Source organism: Solanum verrucosum, unplaced genomic scaffold, assembly GCF_900185275.1.
Source record: "Solanum verrucosum unplaced genomic scaffold, falcon-dt-bn FXZP01000250.1, whole genome shotgun sequence".
NCBI lineage: Eukaryota > Viridiplantae > Streptophyta > Magnoliopsida > Solanales > Solanaceae > Solanum > Solanum verrucosum.
The window spans coordinates 161,716-172,543 of NW_026020422.1; the positions used below are offsets into that span (position 1 = coordinate 161,716).

The 10,828-nt window shown below is 33.1% G+C and overlaps 1 pseudogene; it reads right to left on the reverse strand.

The window, feature by feature from the left end:
- Positions 1–2,403: 2,403 nt before the first annotated feature.
- Positions 2,404–2,962, reverse strand: LOC125807198 (agamous-like MADS-box protein AGL29; annotated as a pseudogene).
- Positions 2,963–10,828: the final 7,866 nt, after the last annotated feature.

Consider the following 10,828-nt stretch of genomic DNA (forward strand, 5'->3'; position numbering starts at 1 on the left):
TAGAATCTCTAAGTGCGTGTGTATATATATATATATGATTAGAATGATATAAATATTTTCAAATAAAGTATATTTTTTATTATGTTCAGTTATCATGATTTAGGAGCTTCTACGTATGTTATCAAAATTATCAGTCTGATTCAATAATATAGATTATTTATGTTTCCAAATTTAATATTTCCATTATGAGTATACTTAGCAGTGAGGGGACCTAGGGATGAAGGTCTACCCATGGGTTGAGGCATGAGATCTTTAGTAGCAGTCCCTTTCATCCCAAAACTACGTGCCACCGTAAGATATTGTCTCGGATAGACATTAGCTAGTTGATCCACCTTAGCTAAGATTTCATGGTCCTTACCTTATCAAGTGGGACACCCTCTTTTTTTGTGTAGGAGAAGAACACTATAATCCATGTTATAGCTCACATGGTTTATGATAGTTATTGTATACATCCGACAAACTATTAGGTTTTTCAAATATTGCATGAATTTATATCATGGTTGTGCGGTTTTTCTCATACTCAATACATTTCAAGTACAGACCACATATTTTTCTGCCTATATTGTTTCATAATGTAGGTTCTAATGCACATCCTTCAGCGCGGTTAGTACAAGATCCCCTCAGCTTGCACTTCTTTGGTGAGTCCTCTTTTTTTGGATACGTAACTTTAAAAACTTTCTATAATATTCTTTTTCAATTTCAAATAGTTAAGAATTATCTAGGAACTTGTCCTAGCAACTTGTTTATGACTTGAGGCTTTTCACATGGTTCGTAGATTCCACTTATGTTGTCTTGTATCAGATTCTCTTTTATGATATGATGGTTATTGAGTGATTGATATTTGTTGAAATTGTGTAGTTATCATAAAATTTGAATGGCTGATAACCTATAGTCAACCAATTGTATTTCAAATACTTTTTTTCCAAATTCGAGTTCTTCTCTTATCTTGCCCAAACATATTCTTTGTTTTCATGGGAGAAATGCTCTCAATTTTACACATAAAGTTAGCTGCTTCTTTTTTATCTCGATTTTTCTAGGTCCTTCTAGTAAGTACTATCGAGTTGATTATTTTCTTTGTCTTGTTTGCTCTTAGTATGTCTAGTGATTATTTAAAGGAAATAATTATAATTTCTTTGCATAATTCAATTCTACCAAATTAAATATTCGAAAGAGAGGTCCCCTTCTCAAAACTCAAAATGACATGAGCTATCCAATACGAGAACTATTCTTGAATTTTTAGACTCTAGATAAACTCAAGTACATGTAGTAAGTATCATTGTTGAAATAAAAAAAAAGGTTATTCAGATTTTTTCGTGTATGTGAACAAACAAGTTATTCACTTTCACTTAATTCTATACTAGAATTCAAAAAACGATGTTGACTTCAATTCTCGAACAAATTCACAAACAAGTTATTCACTTGCTTACTTTTTTCATCAAATGATTAATTAATGCAACCGTCAATTATTTCATGATTTTTACATACTTTAGAAACTAAAAGAATGAAATTTTAAAATTTATTTTGAGGTGTGATTATATTATGAATATGCAATGACCGTCCATGTCATTTCATCCATTTAACGATCTTTCATTGTTTAGAGCTACCATGTAGCGACCCCAAGTTATTTACGATCTACTGGACTAACAGTTCGGCCATCGGGTCGTTCGTTTGAGTTTGATGTGAGTTTTTATCTTTTTAGAAGTTCTTAAGTGAAAGGGGTGAATTTAGTCAACATTCAAAGTTTTGGGTAGCATATGTGATTTTCGTCAGTTTCATCAGCTCTGAAAGGGCCATTTGGTCTAGTGACATGGTCAGTTTGGGCCTCGTGGTTGTCGGTATGAGTTTATGTCGTTAGGTATTTTAACTTTGAAGTTTTGGCAAAAGTTTGACTTCAGTCAACATTCTCGGTAAACGTACTCTGATGAGTTTTGCACAACATTCATTTTATAAGTTGTCCAAATTAGATGATCTAACTTGTTGGAACTATTTGAACTCTTTGAAATACGACTTGGAGACTTTAAATTATCCTTTAGATATCCTTTAGATATTTATTGTTATCAAACTCTTTCGTCATAAAGAGTTAATTCCTTTTGTATTTAAGTAATTTTTAGTCACATATTTCTCTTTCTCTATTTTTTCAAATAATTATTTTGATATGACGTGCTTCAAACATAGTTTTTGATGAATTGAGAGGTCCGTTCATTGTGTTGCGTATAATTTAAACCCATATTATGATATTAATTCTAACTTGTTGGAAACAACATATAATCATAAATAATAAAAGTCTTCAATAGATATCATTGCAAATACATAAATTAAATATCATCATTGAAACCAAATAATAAATAATAGAAAATTAAAGCAATGGACTTTGATAAATAATATTATCGGAAGATAATTCGCCTAGAATGCATTAGGTGAGTTATTTGCATCATCTGATGGAATCTGTGAAGAGGATGAAGCCACATTTTCTAGTTGCTCCAAATGTGTGTTCAACATAAATTCACCGAAAATTGACCAAGCTTCAAACGTCACTTAATTGTATCATGTACACTGATTCGATCTACGGACTCCGACCAACCTATATCTCTAGCCTCATTCATTTGGTCTAATTTTTCATTTACAATCATTCTCTTTCATCAAATTCATTAAGCATATCATTATATTGGCTTACTTTTTTGCGTGCTTGTGCAGCAACAAGCTGGTCACCCACACTTAATTCTATTGTAGGATTTATAAAATGATCGATAACCATAATAGAGGTTGGACTAATAAAGGAATAAGGTATACCTTTTGGCAAAGAAATAATAATTCCTAGATCGACATCACATTCTCTAACAAGTTCACAAGCTTTTTTGTATAAGTATGAACGTTGTTTAGAGAATGTGCAGTATCGAGTAGATTCATTCTCTATTTTCGCCAATAAATTTTTTTGGCGTCCTGCTGTTTTCTTATGATTCATCCTAGAACATAACAAAATATATTAGCTAATTATCTCTTAAAAATATGTGTACAAAAAAAGAGGAAATATCATGCATATTGCTATACATAAATTCCATAGTTGGTCATTGAATTACTAGCCAAATATCACAATAAAAGTAATCCTTCCTTCATATTTAAATTTATTATAGAAAATTTATATTGAATTTGATATCAAAAATCTGACTTTATAATAACATAAATAAATCTAAAATTTAAGTTAAAATAGGTAAGTTTCTTAATATTCCAAATGAAATTTATAAATTTGTAATTGATTATTGTGAATATATTTTACAAATTACTTACTAGAATCTTTTGGTTATTTTATAGTAACTAAATCAAATATTGCACTTGCTCAAATAAAAATAAATCTACTATTTAACTTGAAAAAAATGATATATTAATGCATTTACAATTTAAATATAATAGATCCTTCACCTTGTAAATTGTTGTTCATTTAATAAGAATAAACCTAAGTTATCCAAACACTCAAACTAATAACATTAATGAGTGAATGTATAACAATATGTGTAATTCATGCTATATTTTTACATAATAGGTATGTAATTTACTTGTATTAGCTAGGAAAAGTGAATAGTGAATCAGAACAGTCATTTGTGGAAAGATAGATCCCTTTATTTTATCGATTCCAAACTTCTAAGAGATCATTTGGTTTGAGGGATAACACCATATAGTCCCGAGATTAAATTATGATGTCACCTAATTTGTTGTTTGGTTGACCAATCTGGGATAACTTATGCTGGTATAAATAATTAGTACAAACAAAAGTTATCCCTCCCATAGGTGGTATAATAATTCCATCATAATTTATAACAGGATAACTTATTAAATGACAAAGTTACCCTTAAAATCCTTTATTGTTTTAAATGTATTTTACTTTCCTTTATTCATGATAATTTAATGATTACTTTTAAATCTCTTTTAAATTATTTTCGTTGTTGTGGTGTTTCTATTGATTCCAAAGGCTATTAAAAGAATCTACATTAGATTTAAAGCAGATGTAATTGTCATCTTCCTCTATTTTTCATCATTCTTTTGTAAGGTGCAATGCTTCAGTTTGAATGTAAAGCAGATGGAAAGCATGCCTATTACTTTGTATCCAATTTCCATTTCCATGTGATTTTTGTTGCTTTTGTTTTCTTTTGTGTTGTATATGATCAAAAGCAAAAGCATTAAAAAATTTGGTTATTTGACAAATATTATATTGCCCTTTTGAAGCTCTATTTCCAAGTCACTAACAAAGTATAACATCGAAGAAACTTACTTTATTAATATATATTTTGTTCCTCAAAAACACATTTCAATAATTTGATGTGATTATACAAAATTGTAGTAACCAACAAATACAAACAAGAGTATGTAATTGATAAAAAAATTGGCACATAATTGAACACACAAAATATTAATAAGAATTCATACATAAAGATAATTGAGTTGAATAAGGTGGAAGTTTTGTTTTTAAGAATGAATATGTAGCGACCCTTTCGAAAGGATACTACCACTTAAACAAGAAATCTAATTAAATACCTGCGACATTTAAAAGAGGTTAACTATGGCCATATTGATTTTAATCTTGTAGAGGGATTAGATGCATAATGACTTCCGAAAAGTAATTTAAGCAAATAACCAACGAGCTTTTCATGTATATATATTATTCTCACACTCAAGGATGAAATAACAAGAATATTACAAGCTTCCGAGTACCGAAATCAGCCTGCTCATGCTTCACACAAACATTCATAAAGTAATAGTAGATTTAAGATATTACAACACTTGGGTTTACACATCCCAAAAAGAACATAACATATAGCCATATGTATATTACAACTCATGGTGACATGATCAAATCAGCCCTCAAAATCCCATGTAAATATACAACATATAGAATATGTACCAGTCCCAAGGTTTATACAAAATATAGATGCCTATATGCAAATGTGATCTTCCTTAAGGCTCTCAAAACATCCATCTCCAATGGCCAGCTTCAAGCATCATCTCGAACAGCCCCTATGATAGAAACAACTATTGCTAAGCATATAGCTTAGTGTTGTAAAAACTATAGGTTTGGAGCCCTCAAATTCAGCAAGTTATCATTCTTAAGTCAAGGGAAGCATAATTGAACATAATAAATAAATCAAGTAAACAATATATAAAGAGTATCAAGTTTTATATTAAAAGATCCAAATGTCAAGAACGCTCGTAGCATAGTTTTCCAAGAGATTCAACAACAAGGCTCTCCTAATATATACATCATGTCGTCACACCAAGCACAAGTATGTATCAAGAAGGGACAAAACCCAATAATCAAGAGAGCCAAGAACCATATTAAAAATGACTTTCTAGTTCGTACTTAAAAATGGACAACTTTCATTCTTAAGACGGACTAAAAATTCAGAGTCAAGAGGCATGCCAATAGTGACAAAGTCACAACCACAAGAAGGACAAGGTCCCAAAAAGAGTGCCAACTGATCAAACAATCCGTACAAGTGGGCGAGTTACACAAGTCCTTAACGCCTTAAAGGATACCAACACGACAATGCAAAGTGACAAGAGGTAACCAAGGTACCAAGATCAACTTTCAGATATACCAACAGTTAAAAGAGTGCAAGTACAAGTTTATACAGAAACCTCAGTTCATTAGCACAAAAATAGTCTAACACAACTTCACGAGTTCAAATCGTAGACCAACCAGCGTATCAAAGTCTTCAACTCGTACACGAGGATATACAACCTTAAAAAATGAATTCAATAACTTATTTACTTTCTAGTAGCTCAATAATGATGGCGTAACACAGGGTTATTATCACAAGTAAGCCTAGCCTGTACAAATACGACTATACTCCAAAAACAGAAACTCTGCCCAATAAAAGCACTTCATGTCGCAACTTAGATTTGAAACAGAAAACGGCAAAAATGGAATTTATATCCTTCATAAAAGATGTAGGTACATATCTTAAGTTTGCAAATAATCAAGAATCACCGCAAAATACGCTTTGTACAAAAAGATATAGTCAAAATACTAACAGTTGAACATACAGGATTTCAAATTCCAGAATCTGGACGAAACATGTCATATGTTGCGTCCCTTATTTCATAGTCATAAATGCTAAATTAGAGTTTACCATAAACAAAAGGGTTGTAGGTATATGAATCAGCTTTCCAAATCATATTTATTCACCGAAAAAGGAGTTATACTGAACTAGAAAATCTAAAAGTACTAAACACTACTCAGCTAAAAAAAATAAGTTTTGATTACTCACCAAAAGGTAGGATGTCTCGACTTCCAGCTAGAAGGACCAAGGTTTTCTCTTGTGATTTTGATGAACAACTGGTTAGAAAAATGTTCTTAGGTTCTTGGACTTCAGTTCCAAACGAAAATAACAAGAGCAGGTGTGATAATATAGTATTAAGAGTGATGCTTAGTCACATATACAACTGTCACTAAAAGGTGCTGCCCCAAATTATTGTGTGTTGCCCAAAATGTATACACATACACCTATATGTATATAATTGGTACCAACACTTTCAATTCATATGAAATTTTAATTAGAAAAATTACGTTAATACCCCCATACAATACCTTAAATTACGAGCACAATTTATTTTAACCAAGGTTGCAAATATCACAAAATTTCAAGTTCCCAAAATAAGAGTAAAACATATTGTAGTAATTAAGAAACGATGCGTCGACATGCAAGAGTAGGTCTAGTATTTTAGGGGTGTTATAGAATAACTAAAGTAATATAAAAAATAGATACAAAAAGCTAAATATGGTTGAGCGTATTTTTTTATAAACAAACAACTTAATTTTAGGAAGTATGCAATGGATATTATTTTTAGCACAACAAACTAACAACCAATAAAAAATAATACTAGAATAACTGATCTAGCATAACTTATCCCAACTTAATTTGTATTCAAATAAAATGAACCCAAAGTGTACTAAAGTTATCTTGCGTAACTAGACAATTTGTATTCTCATTGTTTGTTCAACAAGTAATATTTCAAAGGCACAAAATGCTAGTACAAATACACTTTTCTAAAACATCATTTGTCTGGATATTTTTTAATTGTCATAGAAAAAATATTATCATAGAAAACATAAAATATAATATGACATGAAAACTTTGTTAAAACAAATGATCATTATAGTAATATTTCTATAAAGGATGATCATTATAGAGAAATCTGACTGTAGTAGTGAAAGTTGATATCATTCCAACTATTGTATCATTATAGATTCAGTATGATGGATATTACCCACATATTTTGATAAATGAAAAAACATACTTTAATGACATTGTCGGTCATTTTTCAACAATTTCATGAATTTATTGTTCTTCCTCCTGACCTTGACCTCGAGTCTTTACATTTGAGTTTTGAAAGATGGTTTCGAACTATGAGTGTAAAGTTGTGAACTTGAGTAAGTTTATGATTCTGAAAGGCTAAGTTGCTTAAAAGTAGTTTCAGACTCTTTTGGAGTTTCTTGTGTCAAAATAGAATTTTATCGATTCCATTAGTTTTGTAATGTGGAATCTGGTCTACAAGAGTTTTTTAGTTTTAGATTCAGAGTCTTTAAGAGGATTTGACGTCCTAAGTTGTGAAATTATTGAAATTTAGCCTTTGGGTTAACTTTGGTCAATTTTTAGGGTTCGGATACTCATATTAGAATACTAAGAATTCTATTGGATTCAAGGGATGATTTTAGGCCTCGGTGAGATCTTGGTTGATTTTTCTGAGATTCCGAGCTTATTTTAGCCGTTTTGGGTGTTGAGTTAGTTTCTTGTGGCTTTCATGGATGTCGGGTAAAGGAGACCTCATATTCATATTTTGATGGTTCCATTGAGCCCAGAATGTCGAGTGTAATCGATTTTTTTATGTGGTTTGTGTATACAGGGTTCCAAACAAATCTTGAGTTTTCTTTCAAAAGATTTTATGTCTTGTCTATTTTGCTGGTTTTTGGTTTTGGTGCATGATCATTTTGGTCATCGCGATCACGATAGTCAACTTTAATGAGTAAGCAATTTTACTCATCGTGATCGCGTGACTCAGAGTCACGATCGCGATGAGCATTTGAGGAATGGGAAAAATATTTTCTGAAATTAGGGTTTCACCCCATTTTCACAATATTTGAGTTGGGGAACTTTAGGGTAGAGATTGAACCAGGTTTTTGAGGAAAAACTTTTGGGCAACTATTCCTAACTCTAAATCGTCTATTATCCATTATTATTTATGGATTTAAGTATTCAAATCACACTTTTGAAGTGAGAAATTTGGGGTTTTCTTCAAGAACCCAAGAACTAAGTAAAATGGAGATTGTGAACTGATTTTGATCCCTTTTTTAAAATGGTTTTCACCATTGAGTTTCTAACGCCTTGAATAAAATTTTCAAGTATTAAATTTTGGATTCAAATCTTCTTGTTAAAATTGGGTTTTGAGTTGATTGACACATTTCTCAAGGAGATTGATAAGGGTATTGTTGTTTCCTGAAATTTATAGTTAATACTTGCTAGTATGTAGATTGTGTGGCTTCAAAAGTGATTCGGAATGGGATGACTCAACTTTTGGTGTAATTAATTAATATGCTTAAGGCAAGTGATCTCTTAAGCTTTGTAATCTAGTAGAATTGTTTACTTCTCTTTATTGTATGTGTGTTGAGAAGTAATTGGGAATGAGGTGAAGTTTTTTGTTGCTCCATTTGATTATTGTCACTAAAAAAACTAGTAAATGAAAAGGCTTCGTGATGATATTGACAACTTGTGAAATGCCTTGTTGTGACCCTATTTGATTGATTTGATGAAATGCCTTGATGGCTTGAATGTGGGGTTGAATTATATAACTTGTTGTCTCTTAGTGTGGTGTGATATTTCTTGTGTGCATTGATTATTGAACACCATGATGAGCCATGTGATGATCATTAATGTCGAGGTCTTTTCTGGCAAGTTTTTGTGATACCGAGGTAATTTTTGGCAAGTACAAATGATATAAAGCCGATGGAAAATAGTTGTGGCTAGTAATTTTATATAAATCCGATGTGAAATGGTTTCAACTAGTGATTTGATATAAAGCCGATAGGAAATGGCTTTAGCTATTGATTTGATACAAAGCCGATGGGAAATGATTCCAGTTAGGTATTTGGTATAGAGCCGAGGGAAATGATTCTGGATAGCGATATAACACAAATCCAATGGGAAATGGTTTATGTGAGAGTGTAAGTTCCGAGCCTGGACCCGTGTGTCTTCTTCTCCTCTTCTGCCTCCCCTCCTCCTCCTCCTCCTCCTCCTCCTCCTCATCCTCCTCCTCCTCCTCCTTCTTCTTCTTCTTCTTCTTTCGAGGGTTGTCAAGGATTTTGAGAGGTGGCTACTTGTCATCCTAGTGGGTCCTCATGTTCCTTTATCTTATGTTTTATTCTACTTGATAATGAAAAACATTGAGACTTAATTTTATCTTTCAAAATCTATTTTTACATTAGTAGCTTGTACACGTGACAATCTAGTTTCAAGGAATTATTAGAAAGAATAAGTTTTCCGCTTTTATCTTGTTCTTGCTTAATCATTCCGCATTCCTTTCATTTCATTAGGTTGAGGTTGACTGCCTTGGTGGGAATAGACAAGTGCCATCAAGTCCATTTTTGGTCCATGACAAATAGTATCAAAGCCCCAAGTTCATAGGTCTCCCATATGTACAAGAAAAGTCTAAGTAGAGTCTTGACGATTGGTACAAAGACATTTGTAGTTATCCTTGAGAGGCTATAAGGATTGTTAGGAAACTTTCTTTGTTCACTCTTTGAGTTGAGTTTCCGCATGTCGTTTTGGTAGATGTCGAGGAATGGAGCTTCTTTTCCGAATGGTAGAGGGTAGGTCATCCCCGAGGCTATTGTTGAGGCCCTAGCTAGGGTTATAGGTAGGGTCTAAGCTAGAGTTCATGCACATTGAGAACCACCGGTTAGAAGTCCTGCCCATGGAGCGGCACCAACTAGAGGCAGAGGAGAGAGGATTCTCCTGAGCCACATGTTGAGTTTACTGAGGCCCTGGTTCTTCTTGAGTTTTAATCTCTCTTGCTTTAAGAGACTTTGTTAAGGATTCGTGGTGTCCTAGAGAACTTGTCTCAAAGTGGTGCGACATGTACCTTACATGTTTCACAGATTTGGTTAGGAACACAGACTCAAAGTCAGTATCAGACTCCCAGTATTCCGGATCAGGTGCGTCAGCAACTAGAGGTTCTAGCACCGATTATGGGTGTTTAGATTTATCTTGAGGTTATTCTAATGAAAACTAAGAAACAGTGTTACGATAGGTTTCAGAAGATGAAACAACCCTAATTTCAGAATGGTAAGAGTGACGATGCTTATGAGTTCTTGACTTTGTGCCATGAGATTCTTGAGAGAGTGGGTAGGGTGGATTCTCGCGGTGTCCGGTTTGTTGCACATTAGTTTCGTGGACACGCTAGAGAGTGGTGGAGGACTTTTACGAGGTCTAGACTAGTGGGTACAACTTCGATAGAGTGGGATATGTTTCCGCTACTGTTTAGGATTGTTTCATCCCATGGACAGTGAGAGAGGAGAGCGGAGTGAGATTCAAGGACATGAGACAAGGCAGTTTGCCTCTTATTGAGAAGAAGGCCCGTTCATGTGAGCTTTCTAGGCATGCAATGACTATTGTTCCCGATGAGGTAGAGAGAGTTCGCAGGTTTGTTAGAGGGTTCACTTTCTCTACCTGATCATATGTCACGACTCGAGCCTACACCTTGGATGTGGCCAGCACTCGAGAACCATTGCTGGTCCCCAAGCGAACCCTCATATTGGCTGACTATAAGCGGAAGACTAACT